Source organism: Schistocerca nitens, chromosome 10, assembly GCF_023898315.1.
Source record: "Schistocerca nitens isolate TAMUIC-IGC-003100 chromosome 10, iqSchNite1.1, whole genome shotgun sequence".
NCBI classification, from domain to species: domain Eukaryota; kingdom Metazoa; phylum Arthropoda; class Insecta; order Orthoptera; family Acrididae; genus Schistocerca; species Schistocerca nitens.
In genome coordinates this window covers 130,159,301-130,180,840 of record NC_064623.1, presented here as the reverse complement: position 1 = coordinate 130,180,840, position 21,540 = coordinate 130,159,301, and the positions used below count along the sequence as shown (strand labels likewise).

The 21,540-nt window shown below is 39.2% G+C and overlaps 1 protein-coding gene across 1 annotated transcript in view; it reads left to right on the top strand.

Moving 5' to 3' along the window:
- Positions 1-20,175: 20,175 nt before the first annotated feature.
- LOC126210540 (uncharacterized) overlaps positions 20,176-21,540 on the top strand; it is a 199,876-nt gene continuing 198,511 nt past the window's right edge. The window contains exon 1 of the transcript XR_007540695.1: positions 20,176-20,200. The gene's annotated coding sequence lies outside the window, so the exon portion shown is untranslated. The remainder of the gene's footprint in view (positions 20,201-21,540) is intronic.

Genomic DNA, 21,540 nt, shown 5'->3' with positions numbered 1-21,540 from the left:
CATGGAATACGAAAAGTGGGTGCTTATTTCACTCCCGAAGTAAAAGAAAAATCCAAACAGTGGCGCCACTCGGGGCCAACAGTTGCACAGAAGTTTAAACAAACTTGTGCTGGCAAATTCATGACGACTGTTGATTGGGATTGTAAGGGGATACTGGTGATGGATTTCAAGGAACCTGGGACAACAATCACTCATACAGTTATATTGAAACTGTAGGGAAACTCAGGCAAGATATGCAGAACCACCAGAGAGGACAACTGGCAGAGGGTGTAATGCTGCTTCACAATAATGCCCGACCTCATGTCTCCCACCAAATCCAGGAACTTTAGAGAAACTTTGGTTGGACTGTCATGCCCCACCCATCTTAGAGTGAAGACTACGTGCTTTGTGATTAACACTTACTCCCCAAGTTAAAAGAACATGAGGATGGCCACCGCTTCTGGAATGACAGTGAAGCGAAAGAAGAGGTGAAGTGCCTCAGCGGGTTGGTGGTGGAGTTCTACGGCATGGGGAATCAGAAATTGGAGCACCATCTACAAAAATGCATGGAAAAAGTTACAATTATGTAAAAAATAGAGATAACAAGTTTCTTCTTTCTAACAGTGTAAATTTCTATGAAAATAGTAAATGTTGTCTGTTTGAAAAAATGAAGGGGACCTTACATCGCGACCAACCCTCGTACTTCAAGGGAGTGGTACATTTCCTCTCTGGCTATCTTGTATTAATGGACTACTTTCTTTGTTATTAAAGTCACCACACTGCTTAACTGATTTCTCCTTTAGCTATTGCTCATATAGATTTAATTTTATTATTGATGGAAACCAGTAAATAAATACATTCACCTCGCTGGAATTTACGTCTTTCACAATATATACATCCTCCCAATCAATCTTTTGTAAGGCTGCATTGAAAGTTTCTGTTGTTTGTTCATTTATTCGTATGTTTTGTATGATACAATTTAGTATGGCTAGTTGTGCATCATGGTCAGAGAGACCATTCACTATTGGATAACATTTATGTCACTGATTAAATGTTTACTTGCGAAAATGTTGTATATTATTATGTTGCTTTTCTGTGTAATTCTGGTGGAAAGTTATCATTATAGCTCACGTTCTGCGTGGTAAGCAATATTCTCAAATCATTTATTTTATCTTAATAAACCAGAAACATAATATTACTGTATTATACAAAAAGTGCCATTACAACACTGTATGAGCCTGAGTTATTTTAATTTTGAGGCCAGTCTTATTATGTTGTATTTATGTTTGAATAACACATCTCTGTTTTCATTTTGGAACATGTAGTAATGGAATTTTAAGAGTAAGGCTTCTTTTGCTTAGATGTCTTTCTTGTGAAGTCTCCCTCTGCAGTTTCTTGAGCATTCCTGTGACACTCAAATGCTGTCCAAGCAAACACAAGACAAGCACAGCAACTCTTCTCTGAATTTTTCTGTCTCTACAGTTAATTAACTTAGGAAAAGTTCCCACAACAAGAAACAATATTCAAGTGATGGTTGAATGATGGATTTAGACATGACATCTTATTCTTCCCTCTCCCATTTTCACATACCTTATCATTGAAATAACAATACCTGTAACACGGTCTCTGTTGTAAAATTTAGAGAGAATAACCTGTAGAAGGCTATAGAACTCAGCAAGATGTGGCTGGCTGACAGTTAAGAAGTATCCGGAGGCTGGCAGTTAAGAAGAAACCGGATTTTACAGGATAAATGTATCTCAACTACTCCAATACCTCAGGAATACATGTGAATCAACTCAAGTTCCTGCTACTTTCATTGAAGATTGTACATAAATTTGTTCAGGTCCATTTCAATTTAGCTTTTCCTGGGTGAAAAACCTGTTGTGATTTAGGCTTAGCTGCTTCGATCCATGGCTTTCAAGATGCGATGTGAGTTAAGCACAAGTCAGATTTTGCACAACTGATGGTTTCGAAAATGGTGCTAGTTGGCACAGAGAAGGTCATTGTACCTCATAATGTTTGTATTCAGAATATATTCCAAAACTGGTATTCCCCTTTACTGTTTCATTCCTGTGGTAGGTTTGATGTGGTATATGTAGTATATAGTAACTGTAGAGCTTACAAATTTATTTCAGAGTTAATTATATATATTTGACCAACATTATTTAAAGGTAAGACTAGTTGACAAATTTTTTGTACTTTCTGTAAGTCAATTGACATCAAATTTTTTCATGTTGATTTGTGGGACTTCTGTGAACCCTTTTTGTAGACACACAACAAATGAGAATAACTCTACTAGGTATCTGCTGAATGTTTGTATTGTTCTTTGATATGGGGAGATAGCGGGAGACTTGCCTTAAATTACCTACTGTATGTTGCAATAAAATGGATGGTAAAGTTTGTAAGCTTAGAAACACTGTGTATGGTTTAAAGCACTCCCTCAAATTATGAATGTTAAATTTGACAAAGTAATAGCTGACTTAGGATCTGTGAGCAGTGATTATGAGGATTGCTTGTATTTAAGTCTGAAATGAGCAATAAAACGTACTTGTTTACATTGATGATCTGCTGTTAGCTTAAACTTCCCAAAGTGGAATGGATGACTTACAGATGTTTCTAAGTGATAATTTCAGAATTATGGATTAAGGTCTGATTAGGAACAATATGGAAATGAATGTTTTTCAAAATTTAGTGAAGGGTACTGTTTCTAATTGTGAACGTTCCTGTCTTGAAAAAGTATTAAAAGTTTTTGATATATACTAATGTAATTCTGTTTCAATTCTCATGTAGTAAAGTGTGTTGAAAAGAGAATAATATGAAAATTGTGGCGTCATCGCCAGACACCACGCTTGCTAGGTGAAATCGGCCGCGGTCCGTTAGTATACATCGGACCCGCGTGTTGCCACTATGTGATTGCAGACCGAATGCCGCCACATGGCAGGTCTAGCCTAGAGATACTTCCTAGCACTCACCCCAGTTGTACAGCCGACTATGCTAGCGAAGGTTCACCATCTACATACGCTCTCATTTGCAGAGATGACAGTTTAGCATAGCCTTCTGCTACGTCATTTGCTATGACCTAGCAAGGCGCCATATTCAGTTACTATGTCTTCTGAACAGATAATATTGTGACTTATGTACCGTCAAGAGCGACGTTCATCGTTAATGGATTAAAGTTAAGTATCAAACTAATTACGTTCACTTTCTGAATTCTCATTCCTTGTCATGTTCCAGACGTCACATCAGTATAGTTCTTCCCTCCTCACACCAGCCTGCGTGAGCTAAAACGCGTGCATTTCGGCCTCTATTTGTAAGACGGTGTTGGCTCTTCTGCTAACCCAAAATTGGTGAAGAGGAGTAAATATGGTGTTTTAACTATACTGACATATGTCGTTGAGACTCCCTGATTTAATTGTGTAATGGCTTCGCCACAATCTCCAGATGTACTATCCGAATTTTATCGCTTACATAATCAGCAGACGCAGGCATTACTGGATGCCCTTGGACAGCGGCAGCAGCCGCTCCTCCACTAATGCAGCCACAACATACAGTTGCTCCGACCTTCAGACCTTTTGATGCTGCACTGGAAAGTTGGACGGAGGGGTCACGCCAATTTGGATTCCATCTCACTGCCTACAGAATTCAAAGTAACGAGCGGCAGCCTTTTCTTTTGTCGTCCATCGGTGAGCAAACCTACTGTGTGATAGTCAAATTATTTTCCCAACGTGACGTAGCAACTCTGTCCTACGAAGAAATTTTGTCTGCATTAGATGCATATTTCAAACAATCAGTCAATGTAGTTGTGAAACGGTATACCTTCTTTCATGCAAAACGTACGGCAGGTCAGACTAATCGGGAATGGGTTGCAACCTTGCAAGGCCTCGCTAGGGATTGTGCTTTCGAGTGTCAATGTTGACTCCCATATTCAGATACAATGGTACGGGATGCAGTTGCTCAGAACGTTTCTGACGTTCATTTAAGGGAACAGATTTTGAAACTAGTCAATCCCTGCCTTCAACAAGTGACGGACATATTCTATAGGCAGGACACACTTGACTTTGCTTAGGAATCATTTGAAATTTCTCCAGCCATGTGTCAGGTTAACCGGCCCACCAGGCGAGCTGCACGGAGTATTAAAGAGCCCTCGCGACCGGCCACGCCGCATCCGCCAGGCTCTCAGCCACGTGTGCCGTGCCGGTCAGCAAATGCAGTGTTCAAATCATGCCCGCGGTATGCTACTAAATATTCGCGTGAGAATTGCCCGTCACACCAAGCTAATTGCTTTTACTGTAATAAAAAAGGACGTGTTCAGAGTGTTTGCCAGAAAAAGCTCAGATCGGAAAGTCAAAACCATTCCAGGCCCTTTGCTTCGCGCTGGAGCTGGAACCGAACCATGGATACTCAGACTCGCGAAAATTCACCCTTCGGATATTCATGTCGTTCATTCCACTCCGCCCAGTTCCACTCTCTCTAACAGTGGCTGTATTCGTCCCACAAATCATGTGCGTTGACTTCGCCGGAACTCCCGTCAATTCGCAAGTGATTTTGTACCAGTGTCCATTCACGTTGCGCGAGACAGTCGCTCTTTTTGTCAGCAGGAAAATAAACTTTTTGTCAACTTGGGCATTAACGGCAAAGTGATACCATTCCAGCTCGATACCGGAGCTGCAGTTTCACTGATCAATCATGACACTTACAAACAGCTGGGCACACCTCCGTTGTGATCCGCAACTGTTCATTAACTAGCTATTCAGGTCAAGAGATCCCTGTGTTAGGACAGTGCAGCCTTCTTGCAACATACAAAGGACAAACACAGCTTTTGTCATTTTATGTCCTTCATTCTTCTTCTGCAGTGAACTTGTTTGGTTTCGATTTATTTCAGTTGTTTAACTTGTCTATAGTAAATCATGTCCAATCAGTCAACCAGACTATGTCTTCAGACAGTGTTTCTCGTCTATGTAAAGAATTTGCAGACATTTTTGCACCGGACCTCGGTTGCGCTAAGAACTATAAAGCACATCTGAAACTGAAAGTAAACGTGCAATCGAAATATTTCAGAGTGCAGAATGTTCTCCACACATTGCGTGATGAGGTTGCAAAAACATTACATGATTTGGAATTACAAGGTGTAATTGAACGTGTGCAGGCCTCTCTCTGTGCATCACCCTCAGTAATTTTGCCAAAAACGTCCGGAAAATTGAGACTTTGTGTGGACTACAAGGCAACAGTGAATCCACAACTGGTGATTGTAGCTTTTCCTTTACCCCGCCCGGAAGATCTTTTTGACAAACTGTGCCCAGGCACATATTTTTCGTAGTTGGACCTAGCACGTGTATACTTGCAAATACTGGTGGATGAAGAATCTCAGCGTGTTTTGATGGTTAACATGCATCTTCGTTTGTACCAATTCAAATGATTGCCATTCGGGTGTGCATCCGCCCCTGCATTGTTTCAGCAATATCTACAAACTGTTTGTGCATCCCTACTGCAGCAAACTGTCTGGACGATAGTGTGATCTCCGGAAAGACGGAAGAAGATCATTTAGCCAATCTCAGAACATTATTTCAAGGTCTTGCAACATAATGGTCTTTACTTACGGAAGGACAAATGTGTGTTTTTTGCTCGTGACTTGTCTTACCTGGTCCATGTACTCAATGCCCAAGGCATACATCCCAGTCCCACACACCTCCGTGCCATACAAGTCTTGCCCTCGCCAAAGAATTTGAAACAGCTACAATGTGTGCTGGGAAAAATCAACTATTATCACAAATATGTACCGCATGTCTCTTCTATTTCAGCTCCGCTTCATCGCTTACGCCGTAAAGGTGTTCCATTCATCTGGACGATGGAATGTGAATGTGCCTTTTGCCGGCTTGGCGTTGCTTTCCAATACTTGCCTTAAGCCATTCGATCCCCAGAAGCACCTTTTGTCGATGGTGGATGTATCGGATTTCGGGATCGGTGCAATGCTTGCGCACAAAGAAGGCTCGCACGATCGCCCTATTGCCTTTGCGTCCAAATTGCTCTCGTTTGCGCAAAGTAATTATTCACAGATTGAGAAAGAAGCATTGGCTCTCGTATTTGGTGTTACAAAGTTTCACGACTTCTTGTATGGTCGTCACTTTACCATAATCACAGACCACAAACCTTTGACATCGCTTTTTCATCCGAACAAGCCTGTACCTCCACGTACAGCGTAGAAATTCATTCGCTGGTCTATTTTCATCGGGTGCCCCGCCCCGATGGAGGTCGACCCTTCGGCCCCTCCTGTCTCTCTTCGGGCGCAAACACCACATGTTGGCGTGCACCCTGGAATAGGTTTCCAGGCGTTCACTAGCTCCCCGCAGTACGAATGGCAGGGTACGGTTGGCACAGCCTCTCCTGTTGTTAGGCTCCCCACCTCGTCGCATACGTCAACATGGGGTCCTCACCACGGTGGGTGGAGGCCTTATACCACAACCATCCGCTGATTTGCGGGGGAGGAATGTGGCGTCACCACCAGACACCACACTTGCTAGGCGGTAGCCTTTAAATCGGACGGGGTCCGTTAGTATATCTCAGACCTGTGTGCCGCCACTATCTGATTGCAGACCGATCACCGCCACACGGCAGGTCTAGTCTAGAGAGATTCCCTAGCACTCACCCCAGTTGTACAGCCGAATTTGCTAGCGATGGTTCACCGTCTACATACGCTCTCAATTGCAGAGACAACAGTTTAGCATAGCCTGCAGCTACATCATTTACTATGACCTAGCAAGGCGCCATATTCAGTTACTATAATTACTTCAATAATGTATTCTGAACAGATAATATTGTCAATCATGTACCATCAAGAGCGACTTTATTCATTAATGGATTAAAGTTAAGTATCTAACTAATTACGTCCGCTTTCTGAATTCTCATTCCTTGTCATGTTGCAGACCTCACGTCAGTATAGTTATTCCCTCCTCATGCCAGCCTGCGTGAGCTAAAACACGTCCATTTTGGCCTCCACTTGTAACACAGTGTTGGCTCTTCTGCTAACCCAAAAAAAATGAAGACACTGAGAACTGATGTAAAAAGTTAATGAGATCATTGATGTATGTCACATTAGGTTCCATACCAGATATTCATGTAGTAATAAGTATTGTGACCAGGTACCAAACACAAGCTAGTCTGTATTTACGGAACGTTTCAAAATTTGTGCTGCATTAAATTACGTGAACAATAAAATGAGCTTGTTGTGTGTTAATGATAAAAACTGTACTGATACCATAATTGGTTATGTTCACTCTGACTGGGCTGTCACAATGGACATTGAAGTCCACAAGTGGTTATCTTTTCAAAGTTTTGGGTTGCAGTTTCTTGGGCATCTAAGAAACAGCCTACAGTGTCCCTGTCGTCAACAGAATCAGAATTTTTAGCCTTAAGTATGGCGAATATTGAAGGCTCTCAGCACAGTACTATGTAACATAGTGTTTCTGGCAGTCAAAGAGCTGTTGTACTGCATAAAGATAATATGCCCATAACAAGCTTTTGCAAGACCCCACAGCTAAATCAAACTTAAGGATATATATGTCAAAATTTTGCTTGCGAGGGGGAAAGCTTTTGTGAAGAAGTTTTGTTAATGTATTTTGGCACAAATAAGCAACAAGCTGATGTTATGACATAGCCAGTAGGCCATAAAAATTTTTAGAACTTGGCAGCCTTGCTAGGACTTACTCAAATCTTATAATTTTTGTAACGCAAATAATCAACATTAAGGGAGGACATTAGCCTTACAATGTGAATATTCTTTTAAAAAACTCGGTACAGACACACTCATTAGTGAGCTTGATTTACTGCATCTGATTACAAAAGACCAAGATCTGCTTTGTGACAGTACACTAAAAGTACTGGATACCCAGCATATTCATATCTGAAACAGTTCAGTCAATTTGTCCTATGCATATCATCTTCCAAGGCCTATGATCAGAGCAGGTTTTTCCGTTTTTGTCCCAACGAATCAAACTACTTTTCTTGTGTTTTCAGATACATTCCATGTTCACAATCCATTACCGTTTTAACTCTTCTCTGGTACTGCATGTAAAAAAAAAAAAAAAAAAAAAAAAAAAAAAACACACACCAGTCTGTGTGCGATTATTTAAAAGTGTGGTAAGATATGTAAAACTAAAAGCAAAATATTTATTGAGTGGGAAACACGTGCTGATAAAATTTATAAATCTGAAACAAAAAAACAACATTACACTATAATACTGTATCACATTTTATTTAGTAGTGTTTGAGGAGGTGGCATATGCGTTTTCTAGTGGCGATCGAGGGAAACACTGCACGTAAACATATTGTAAGATACTGGCATGTTACTTACTTCATTATTTGCTTTTTAATTTATGTCGATTTCATGGAAAGCTCTCGAACGTCTGTACAAATCCTTCCTGATTGTAAAATTGAAACCATATATTCCTCAGAGTGCCTTCCACAAATCCCTATTTCCACTATAATCTGAAATAAAACGCAGATCATCAAAATTTTAAAAGGTCTTGTATACGTGTCAGTTTATTCTTATTAGAAAAACTACACAGTTAACTGTTAATTAAATCGTACTTCGGGCCAGAGAATTTAGACATTTCGATTATCATAGCAATCTCATTTCTTAGCAACATTTTCACGAATTCGTTGGTCTGGACAAAGATCTCTCTCCACAGCACTAGAGTCGTCACGTGACCGAACCGATTTCAGACAAACTTCCTTCTCACGCTATCAAATGACACGCCAGATTGTATTTAAGAAATTTGTCAGTGGCCTCTATGGTGCTTCTCTGTCGATTACACCCGTGTTGGTCGTTGTTGATCTTTCGAGAAAAGAAAATGGCCAATTTTGTTTTGTCATAACTATCAGCTCTCTCGCTTTTGTTTACAAATAGCTCATTGGGCAAACCATCGTCATCTCAGTAAGTTAATTATCCTCGTCAACGAAGCATTTTATAAGAAATCGTTTGCGGGTATAGGAAAAATTAACACAAATGCCACATATTTCCCTGCATTCAAGGGTCGCTGACAACATAGGCCTAATCACACTACGTCGTGGCTGCGGCACATAAAATTTAATCGGGCCATAATATTATCTTTCGTACACTACTCGTTATTTAAATGCTTTTACTATTGGTATTGTTTCCGTTACATACTTTTTTTTTTAAGGAAATGTTGATAATTGTACTATATTTTGGAAACAGGTTGAACAGTTGACAATATACTTCACTATTATTCCATTACCGCTGCGGATGTTTTTGGGATTTATGTCTTTAAAGCAGAATTTCATGTCATCAGTTGTTTTTAGCTCTGTTGTCGAATTTGTTTATGATGCTCATTACCTACTGTTGGTGCAAAATAATCCAGCATGTAATTTATTTATTTATTTATTTATTATCATCCCAATGATCACATTTGTGATATAGTATTTGTCAGAGTACATTTTAACAACTATATAATATCTTTACAAAATTTGTATCTGTGCTGAATTCATATTAATCTATCTTATGTTTAATACAATATAAAACTAATAAGTGTTTTTATAACATAATTTATTATGCACTGATGTAATTTCATTTGTCACATTAACTTAAACATATATTTTATACAGTTGCGCAGAGATATTCACTTATGCTGTAATAGCATTTGTCAAGCATGTGGTTCTTTATAACAGTTTTAAATTTATCCCCATTTTCCAGCTCTTTGATATGTTTTGGTAGTGCATTAAAAAGTTTGATGCCTTGATTACATACATGTTTCTGGCTTCGGGTCCTTGTTACAGCTTGTATATGGAGATCTTTACATTGCCGTGTATCGTAGTTATGGAAGTCCTGATTTCTTTGGATCATCAACAGACATTTCAGAATGCATAATGATGGAATTGTTAAAATTTTCAGTGCTTTAAAAAGGGGCCCACAATGTGTTTGACGTGGGCTGTGGGTCATTATCCGAATAGCACATTTTTGTAATTTAAAAATCTCATTTAGACAACAATTTGTTTTTCCCCAGAATACTATCCCATAGGATGCAATGGACTGAAAACATCCAAAATATACTAATCTGGTACAGTCATTACTACAAACTCTTGAAATTATTCTAAGCACAAAACATGCTGAATTTAGTTTTAGTGCTAAGTTCACCACATGGTCCTTCCAATTAATCTTCTCATCAATGTGCATACCCAGGAATTTTTCACACTGTACTCTTTCAAGTTGTTTGCCCTCCATGGTGGGATTTAGGTCGTCCTGTTCACTTATTTTTCCATATTGCACATAATTAGTTTTTTTTTTTTGGCATTCAGTGTTAGCTTGTTAGCACTAAACCATTTTTGTATATCTTGTAGGACATGGTCCACACTACTGTGCAATGACTGCTTCATATCATTAACTATTAAACTAGTATCATCAGCAAATAACATGATTCTAGATTTTCTCTCTGACACCTGAATATCATTAATGTAAATGAGGAACAGCAAGGGGCCTAATCCACTTCCTGGAAATACGGAAGCGTCCGATCCCGCCCGTCTGATTTGACCCATGACGTCACAAATATGGCGGAAACAAAAACAAACACACACTTTCCACAAGAAGCCTAATGACACTAACAGGACAAGCGCGGGAAATGGGTTGTTTTGGGTGGGGGGCAAACTAAATTTAAACAAATTTAGACGCCTTGAGTAGCTTCAACGTGTAAGTGAAGACAGCCATGCATGAATACCCACCCACCTCCCCAGGGGTCGTAACCCCCGCAACCCATAGAAGATAAAGATGCTTCAGTAGCTGATTAGTGTTTTTTGTCTTTAAAAAAAAAAAAAAAACAACTCACGGGATAGAACGAACAGATCAGAAAGATAAATATAATAAACTAAAACAGAAATTGGAGGAAACAGATAATTAAAATATGTAATAAGTGTTTTTAAATTTTAAAAAAAATCTCACGAGATAGAACGAACAGATCAGAAAAGTAAATAAAATAAGATACGATAAAACAGAACTGGAGACAGCCACACTCAAACCAAACTCCGCGCCGTCATGACGTCACACACGACAACACCCTTACGTCACGGGTCAAAGCCGACGCGTGGGATCGGACGCTTCTGTCGAACCCACTTCCTTGGGGTACTCGTACTGTGACCTCCCTTGGATCTGATCTTAGTTTAATTTTTTGATTAATATTTGGTGCTGTAATTTCAACCACCTGCTTCCTCTTTTCCAGATAAGACCCAAACCACTTTTTTACCGGTCCTCTGATACCTATAGCTTCAAGCTTTTTCAAAAGTATGCTGTGGTCAACAGTGTCAAAGGCTTTTGACATACCTAGATTTATCCCAACTACACTTTTTCCCTCTTCCAATTTAGTGATTATTTCTTTTGTGTATTCTAGTACAGCTGTTTCGGTACTTCTCCCAGCTTGAAATCCATGCTGATTACTGTTTATCAGATTGTGCATATTAAGATAATGTGTGACTCTATATTTCATTAGTATCTTTAAAACTTTAGAGAAAGTTGGGAGGAATGAGGCAGGTCTGTAGTTTTCTATTTTAAGTTTATCACCCTTTTTCAACAGGGAAATGACTTCAGAAATTTTCAGTTTTTGTGGAAACACGCCATCAGCCATTGAAAAGTATGCTATGTGCGCCAATGGTTTCGCTATCTGATTAGCTGTTTTCTTTACTGATATTATAGGCACCTCAATCTACTCCAGCTGACATCTTGGACTTGAGACTTTTAATCACTTTTAAAACTTCCTTTTCGTTTGTTGGAACTGCCATCATACTGCTGGCTGCCTTGGGTGCTTCCATCTTAATCTGCTCCCCAAGATTCCTGCTTAATGTCTGGGGTACATTTAAAAAGTAATTATTTATATAATTAGGCATGGCATATTTATCTACCATTTTATTCTCCTCGTCTTTTAGAATAATTTCCTTGTCTTTGGTAGGTACCCCGGTTTCTTTTCTCACAATTTCCCATGCTATTTTAGTTTTATTTCTGGACTGTTTTATTTCCATATTATTACTTAATAACTTTGCATTTGCAATTACTCTGGGGTATATTTTCCTATACCTCTTTACATATTCTATAAAATCAGTATCTGTACACTCCCTCAAGTCCGAATTCAGTTTTTTCATGTTTTCACACGATTTCTTAATGCCACGAGGCATCCAAGAACTTGACATTATGTATCCAGTAGACTTGACTCTGGTCAGTTTCTTTGGAAAACACATCTCAAAGTTCATCACATAAATCGATGCAAATACACTATATGCCTCATCTGTACTTGTTTGTTTCATAACATCTAACCAATTTTCATTTTCTAAGATACTTATGAACTGATGACAGTTGTCCACAGAGAAGTTTCTTTTGTAAATATTATTTACACCTTTATCTTCCTTTGACCTTAAAGGGATTTCAATGGTGAGAGCATTGTGGTCAGACAATCCTAAATCTATGTTTGTTATCTCTATGTCAGTTTCTGACATATTTGAGAAAATGTTATCTATGAGGCTATTAGAGGTGTTTGTTATTCTAGTTGAATTGTTTATGTGTGGTGACATGTTGAAACTCTTTAATATGTCCAAAAATTGCCTTTTTTGTTGACTTTCAACTAGAAGTTTAATATTGAAATCACAACAAAGAATAATCAGTTTCTTTTTTGTAAAATGTATTTTAGAACAATTCTAATTTATCAAAAAAGACTTCTGTTTCCACATGCTGACCTATACACTGTTATGACTTACTTTTTTCATCAGGCCATATAGGTGGACATCACCTGCTTCAAAAAACTTTTCAATACTTAAGTTCTCTACTTCACATCTCTTTTTAAATTCTAACTCTTGTGTAAGGTAAATACCGACTCCATCACCTTTTGCAATTTTCCTACTATAATGATTGGCCAGTTTAAATGGATTAATATGAATACTAATATTTTCATGGTCCTTACACCAATGTTCTGTAATACACAAGACATCAGGTTGGGTGTTACTTACTGCTATTTCAAGTTCACAATTTTGTTCTTGAGGCACTGCACATTTAGAGTCATAATCTTTAGAACAGGGGAGTGAGCACTGGTGGTATTTCTCCTTTCGTTTAACACTGTTATCTTGGAGTTTTCATTATGGCTAGATACCAAAAATCCTGTTGTATCACAGGTTTCTTGTTTCTGTTGCTTTTCCTACTTGAAGTGGATGATGCTGATTGATTGTTTATACTAGCTGTGGCAGCTGATGACATTTTAATATTTACAATAGCAGATGATGATGTTTTTAGTGCTTCAGCAAATGTTGCTCTTGTTAAGGTTTTCATTTCTTCTGCTTCTGTCCTCATTTGGAGTGGGATTTTAGGGAACTTTTCTACTGTTATGCGGCAGCGTATTTCTTCTAGTATCTTTTTACCCATCATCTTTTTTCCATAAATAGTTCCTGTGCTGTCCATGCCTCGTGAAATGATTTCTCACTGAGCTGTTTGCAACCACAAAAGTTGCACAATTAAAAGCACAGCAGATCTTCCTGAATTTATTATTTGTTGACTTTATTTCTTTGTTTACACATGATTCCTCGATTAGATCATGTCTATGTGGCACACTTACAATGAGAACCTTTAAATTTAGATCTGACAGCTTTTTTAGAGTTGTTTGAAGTGCCCTTGTCGCTAGTTGGCTTTCATTTTTGTATACGTCATTTGCTCCACCTATTAGCACACAGCATGTTCCAGTCTTAACTAAGTTTTCACAATTATTCACTATTTCATTAAGGGGAGCACCAGGTTTGACAATGGCTGTTACTCTGAATTGCGACTGCCGATCATTTATTATTTGTGCCACACCCTTTGCATGACTATCACCTAATACACAGACTTGATATCTGTTGTTCTCCAGGTGCGCTCGTTCCCTCGTTTTTATAGTACACTTTGGAGAAACATTTCTCTCGTTAGAACACACAGATGATCAAGATTCATTTTCACTTGTCTTATTTTTTGAGTTCACGTTTCGTCCTGTCGTGTCTTTATTACCCGTTTTGGGTCAACAGAAGCGTCCGATCTTACCCGTCGGCTTTGACCCGTGACGTAAGCGTGTTGTGGTGTGTGACGTCATTACGGCGCGGAGTTTGATTTGCGATTGTGGCGTGTTTGTAGATGTCTTGTTTTTCTTTGTCGTGCTCTCTGGTGGTGTGTTCATGGTTTTCGTTTGTTTCGTTTGTTTCGTGTGGTGGGGTCAGTTTTCTGTTGCTCAGGTGTTGGATTTGAAGCGGAATTTCTAATAGTGAGTTAATGGTTAATTTAATGCTCATTGCTGTACGTCGGGTGAGTTTGTTATTAAGTGTATTCGGTTGTGGTTTTTTGTTCAGGAATGGATATGAAAGACCGGATTAATAGTTCTCGGTTGAGGGCTATGATGGGGGAGACAGCTTTACAGCTGATTAAATTTCTTCAGCTATTTGGCTTAATTGCCGAGGTCGTGAAGTGCGGTGTGTGCCGTGAACCTATGAAATTGGTTAAAGTTCCGGACTCTCGGACCAGGGACGGATACATGTGGTGTTGCCGGAAAGATGGCATATGGCGTTCTGTAAGGCGTGGTACCTGGTTCGAGAAGTCTAGATTGGCCATGCGTGAGATTGTGCTTATTACGTATTATTTTTGTTACAGTTGCGGACAGAGTTTTTGCGCGTTTGAGACTGGTGTGAGTGAGAGGACTGTTTTAGACTGGTATTCCTTTTGCCGCGAGGTGTGTTCCGAATTTATTAAGTACAGGGGTAAGTTGGGTGGGCATGGGGTGCTTGTGGAGGTGGATGAGTCGCAGTTTGGTAAAAGGAAGTATGGGAGGGGGAAGTCTGTGGCTGGTCTTTGGGTGTGGGGGGCTGTTGTTCAGGGGGGTGGGGGTACTGAATGTGTTTTTAGGATTGTGGAGGGGAGGTCGAAGCCTGAATTAGTGGGGTTAATTGAGGAGTATGTAGAGCCGGGGTCCACAGTAGTTTCAGATGCGTTTTCTTCATATAGGGGGTTGGGTGAGAGGGGATTTAATCATTTAGTAGTGAACCACAGTCTAGAGTTTAAGAATTATGATACTGGGGCTTGCACTAACACAATTGAGGGGATGTGGGGAGCGGTTAAGTCAGTTCTTGGGAGGGGGAAGAGGCGCTCTTCCAACCTTCAGTCTCATTTAGATGAGTACTGTTGGCGGAAGAGTGTCCCAGAGGGCTATTGCATTCTTCGGGTTTTTTTAAGGGCTGTGGGTAAAATGTATAGACCGAAAGTGGTTAGTTAGGGTGGGCTGCGTAGGTGGGTGGGTGGTTTATTTTGTTGTATAGTGTTTGTGTGTTGTATTTTGGAGTTGTGGGGGAGGGGGTTGACGTTTGGGTGGGTTGGGTTTTTATTTTACTTCAGTATTTTTTCGTTGGTGTGTGTGTGTGTGTTTTTGTATGTGTGTGTGTGTGTGTGTGTGTGTGTGTGTGTCTGTGCGTGCGTGCGTGTGTGCATTTGTGTGTGATTGTGGTGGCCAATCTAGTTTGTGGAGCTGGAACTTTTTTGAGGTAAGTTCCGTTTTTTTTTTTTGGTTATTTATGTATGTTTTGTGTATTGGGTATAGGTTGGAAACATCCGATCTCACGCGTCGGCTTTGACCCCTCACGTAAGGGACCTACACATTGATCTGTAGCGTAGCCCTGAATACGAGGTTAGGTTGGGAGTTTTTTTTTGGAATGCGGCCGCGGCAGCGGCCGCCTATGATTCGAAAATATTGATTTGACACTAATGAACATGTATACGTAATATGAAGCAATTTGATGAACATATTGATCTGTAGCGTAGCCCACTTGAGGTTAGGTTGGGAGTTTTTTTTTTTGGAATGCGGCCGCGGCAGCGGCCGCCTATGATTCGAAAATATTGATTTGACACTAATGAACATGTATACGTAATATGAAGCAATTTGATGAACATATTGATCTGTAGCGTAGCCCACTTGAGGTTAGGTTGGGAGTTTTTTTTGGAATGCGGCCGCGGCAGCGGCCGCCTATGATTCGAAAATATTGATTTGATCAATATGTTCATCAAATTGCTTCATATTACGTATACATGTTCTTTAAACACGTATTGGTATTTGGTCAGTTTTGTGATGTTGATTTACTTCGTTGTTTTGCGTGGTTTTGAATGGCGGTCGGTCGCTACATTTCTGTATATTTAGTTTCTCCGCACCCAAAAACCCCTAATTTCCCACGCTTGTCCCGTTACAGTCATTAGGCTTTTTGTGAAACTTGTGTATTTCAGTGTTTACAATACGTATGCGATGTTTTTATATCCGCCATATTGGAATTGTTTATACTCGTTTCCGCGGTATTTGTGACGTCATGGGTCAAAGCCGACGGGTAAGATCGGACGCTTCTGTATTTCCCCCGTTTTTCTTTGCACTCTATTTACTGACGATGTCATACCGCCAGAAAGATTTCGTTTACTACTAGCAGAAGTTTTGTTTGAAACGAAAATTGCCGGTATGTTTTCATTACACTCGTTTTTTCAATCGTCATAATTCCGCTGCTTTATCAGTTCCTCTAATTTATTTACGTAACGATTTGCAAGCACAAGGTCTTGCTGAAGCGATGTAGTAACACTTTCTTCTATGTAGTTATCGTATCTTGACAAAGCTACCGTTAGTAGATCGCAGTATTCCATGCCACAGTCACATTTCGCGTCCCATTCTTCCGTTCCCGCGAAACACTTTGTATGAATCCATTTTTGCGACACTGCACATAACTTGATACCTTTCGCGATGTAGTTATTGCACTTTATACAATTTATACTCGATATGTAGCCGTTTACCGTGGAATTATTTATACACACTTCTACACGCGACGCCATCTTGAATCTATTATACCACGAAACATGGCGTAAGAAACTCTCATAAGTTGTGGAACACAGCGAATGAGAAATAAAGGTTGTGGTAACAGACAGACGTGTGTCTTTGCCTAATATTTGTTTGTGGCATATTTAAATGCACTTTCCCACATTTAACGCATTTCTCATAATAAAAAAAAATAAAACTACTAGGTCATCCCCAAAAAACCTATATTAGAAAATGAACAAGAATCCGACGTGTTTTGATGCACATTACGTATAGATATCGTACACAAACTGAAAAAAATGCAATGGGCGTTCCACTACGCATCCTTTACCATATTTGATTCGTTTTTCCGCATTTGCTACTGCTGGTATGGGTTCAAAGACAAATTCGTGCTGCAAACGTCTCAGTGGTAGTTAGCCTACATTAGTAAGCAGCAGTTAATGCGTTAAAAACATTTAGACACATTGTCCGCAATGTGTAATATGTGTTATGCTATAAATCACTCTGCCTTTCGACCAATAATTTGTAATGAGTTGGTTTCAATCGTACGGCTCTAATATGTAACCTTGACTACGCTGCGAATTTATCATGTCACCATAATACAGATTATTCGCATTTAAACCTTCTTTCTACATTTTATTCTGTTATCGGAAGCTTCATTCAAACAATCTGGATTGATTTGACATTCCAAAACAACAGCTGAAGGCAAGTCTGTATAAACACTGTAGCCAACGTGTGACGTCACTTCATCAACAGAGTTGTTTACAGGTCTAGTCACCAGGCAGCGCTGTCACGCTTTCAGCCTTGTTGATGACGTCATGAAGCGATTCCTCGTGGCCCGCGAGACTCACGTCTCATAAGTTGGCACAGCCGAAGCAAAGATGAGTCACTTACCTCAAGGGAGGAACGGAGCGCAGTTGTACTCTTGCTGTATCAGGTGTAGTTGCTGTTTGAGTGCTTGATAATCGAACATTTGTAATGGCTGACGGTAAGCGTTGCAAATAGTATTTTACAAATAGTTTAGACGGCAGAGTCTATTGAGTGATGAAGAATGCATTGCTAGTCGATTTATGTAGTATGCATCTGGTATTTTATGTTGTGTCGTATTTCCCTGCACAGACACCTGTATTTTGTGCACAGTACGTTAGCTGTAAAGCGGCATAGGTATACACGTGGTTTTTTCCGGTTTAGGATAGTGGTAGAACTCTAGCACTACTACTTGCATATGTTCAGGACCGAAAGAGTTTAAGCACGATGCGCAACAGAAGTGTTACCCAGTGAAATAAACATCGAGAACATGGTTTCCGTTTCGTATGCAGTTTAATGTGAATTGCCTGAGCCATTTTACGTATACTGTCGTTCCACATGTTCGCCATGTTGAATCAGTAATATGGTTTTCATTCTAAACCGGGCCACCGGAAACAGGTGTAAAGCTACACTATTCTATCTAAATTTCATGCTAAAGCTTAGAATGTCTACTTCTGCTGTAGATTTGCCACACGTTACATATTTACTTGGCTATGCCACTCTATCTTTTCTTCATACGAGATAGAATTTCATACAGTATAATCGGTTGAGGATTTTCCAAAGAGGAGGTATTTTGTTCCATATACTATAGCTTTCTTCAGTTTTCTGCTGTAACCATACAGAGAACTTTCACAAAGTTCACGTTAGCCAGGAAAAATTTGAAAATATTATCGTTTATAATCCATGGAGGAAAAAATGAAACCAAATACATATGATGTGCAGTAAAATGAACGCAATTATTCCTTTGAAAGAATTTCGGAACAAATCAGAAAAAACTGCTCTATGTAGTGTTACTAGATTTAATGTAAAAATATATGGCTATAGCTGTTAATTGCCACATACTTACGGACATGTTATAACTGATACAGTTTTTGCTCTCTTGGAATTTTGCAAAATGAAGTAAGATTTATTATTTAAAACAGATTGTTCGAAGTCTCACAGAAAATTAATGTTCTTTTTTTCTTTTTCTCCAGGCAATGACTGTCCATGCTGTAATCTACCAGAATGGCTGGAGATATTTGTGCGGTACAGTATGCTTACCCTATATATTCTATAAGGGTTTTAAGTTAATTGTTTAAGTAATCCTTTATGATTACCTTAGGTTTCGCTTCAAACGTGTAGCAAATACAGTTGCCTGTTCTTGAGTCCAACCAACAGTCGGGACCCCTGATTTGATGTGTGATATAATGTGGCATGTGACGTCAACATGCAGAAGCAGAACAGTCCACTTAACTGTCTTTGCTTATCTAGTAAATGACGTGGTTCAATGGTATAGCCTTCGAAGTGTCTTATGTAGGCTCCTACAAAGTATCTGTAGTTTGTTATAGATCTCCAGATGTATTTTGTTTGTGTTTACAATATCATTTAAATCTTGTGGAAAGGGGAGGGGGGAGTGTCTGTTGTTCGTGATGTTTGATAGAAGCTCATAGATTTGAGATGTTTGCTACATTTGTCATCATTACGCTGCTCTCCTACCACCAGTGAAAGCATTCTTTACCATTTTTGTTTTTGAGGATGTTGTTGTGACACAGTGTACTGAAACCAGAGTTCTAGATTAGGTTGGATGAATTATCAGTTGGCCTATTTTGCTCCTTTTCCTCTTTTAGTAGTGACAATAATGTCACCTAGTCTGAGGTCTTGGCTATGTCAGGAGGTTGCTTGAGTTGATATTCCCGATCCAAACTATGGAATTAATGATATTACCTGTAATGATATTTATTTGTAGTGTCATTTGTGTAAGCGACAGGCTTGTATATGGAATGAGTCACAACTTCTGTCATTACTGGTGCATATATAACTGTAATATTAAGATGCTAGGAGTCTGATGAGTAGTGTATAGGAACAGTAGGATATTCAGCAGTATTTTTGTTTGCTACAGACAGTTGATAGGAATATTTCATAGTGTGTAGTATTTGAACATCACAATTTTTTTTATTGTACTGATAAGGTATATATCTTTTCATACTGTAAAGTGGTATTGGGCAGTACTTCCTTAAATCAGCCTTTAGCAAGAATGTTTTTCTTATGCGCTTGGTACAACCTAGCATGTGAGATGTTAACTCTTGCCCCAGAATATTGTGCTGAAACATTCGATGAAACAGGCTGACATCAAGATGCTGCAGCTACCAAAATGGGAAATTACTGTGTTAAGACAATTTGTGTCTCGAGAACAATAAGTTACTGGATGTTAATAGTGGAATATTATTTTAGTGTAATGTACATAGGAACTGTTACCTCTTAAGAGGTAATAGAATTTTTTCGTTTCAGATTTTTACACTCTGTATCAGAATCTAAATTACTCTGCCACCAAGCCAACCCAAATCTGTGTTTGTCTGTCAGCTCAAATGGAGCCACTTGTGGTATGTACGGAGAATGAAGGTACAGTGTCCTATTTGTGCTTTGGGAGTGGCTTTCTGCTATGAAATAGTGAATTTATATTTGTCTGGTTCCATTCTCCATCTGTTAGTTACTGTTTTCTGTGTTTCTGTAGTATATTAACGCAGTATTGCTTGTGCTGTTGATCCTCAGTGTAGTGAATCTGAGTGTGACTATTGTTAAAGCAGAATATTAGTGTTTTTCATATAGATATCAATGTACATTCTGGATCTGATGCACTAATTCACAATCTGCATTGACTATGTGAATAAAATGCAAAACCAAAGCATTAATATTGTGGATAGTGCATTCATAGATTCTGCCCATGATGGAAAACTGTATTCCTGCTTCTCAGTTGATCCCAGTATTTTACCATGAGTTGTTCGTGTTGTGTATGAATCGGGAGCTTTGAAAAGTGTTCTCCAATCCATTTGACGCATAAAAATAATTAATTTTGCTATATCCCATGGGAAATACGTAAGCGTCCGATCCCGCCCGTCTGCTTTGACCCATGACGTCACAAATATGGTGGAAACAAAAACACACACACTTTCCACAAGAAGCCTGACACTAACAGGACAAGCGCTGGAAATGGGGTGTTCTGGGTAGGGGGCTAACTAAATATAAACAAATTTAGACGCCTTGCGTAGCTACAACGTGTAAGTGAAGACAGCCATGCATGAATACCCACCCAGGGGTCGTAACCCCTGCAACCCATAGAAGATAAAGATGCTTCAGTAGCTGATTAGTGTTCTTTGTCTTTTTTTTTTAAAAAATCTCACGGGATAGAACAAACAGATCAGAAAGATAAATATAATAAACTAAAACAGAAATTGGAGGAAACAGATAATTAAAATAAGTAATAAGTGTTTTTAAATTTTAAAGAAATCTCACGAGATAGAACGAACAGATCAGAAAAGTAAATAAAATAAAACACAACTGGAGACACACACACTCAAACCAAACTCGGCGCCGTCATGACGTCACATACGACTACTCCCTTACCTCACGGGTCAAAGCCGACGCGTGGGATCGGACGCTTCTGTCGACCCATCCCATGGCTTAATTATGTCAGGTTTAAGCATTTACCTTGAGCTTAAATCATACTTTATGTGCCCAGGTTTGCTTGAAAATAAATTTTGGGGGAAGGATTGTTCCTTGACAGAAGACAAAATTTTTCTTTTTCATCCGAACGTGGTCTAGTGAAATTTAACCATCAGGAATTTAATTTTCCATAATACCACATATTGTTCATGTATACGCCTGAAGTGAAGTGCAGTTGGTCTGTAGATTTTGGCGTACAGATTTCTGCGACTCCATGAAC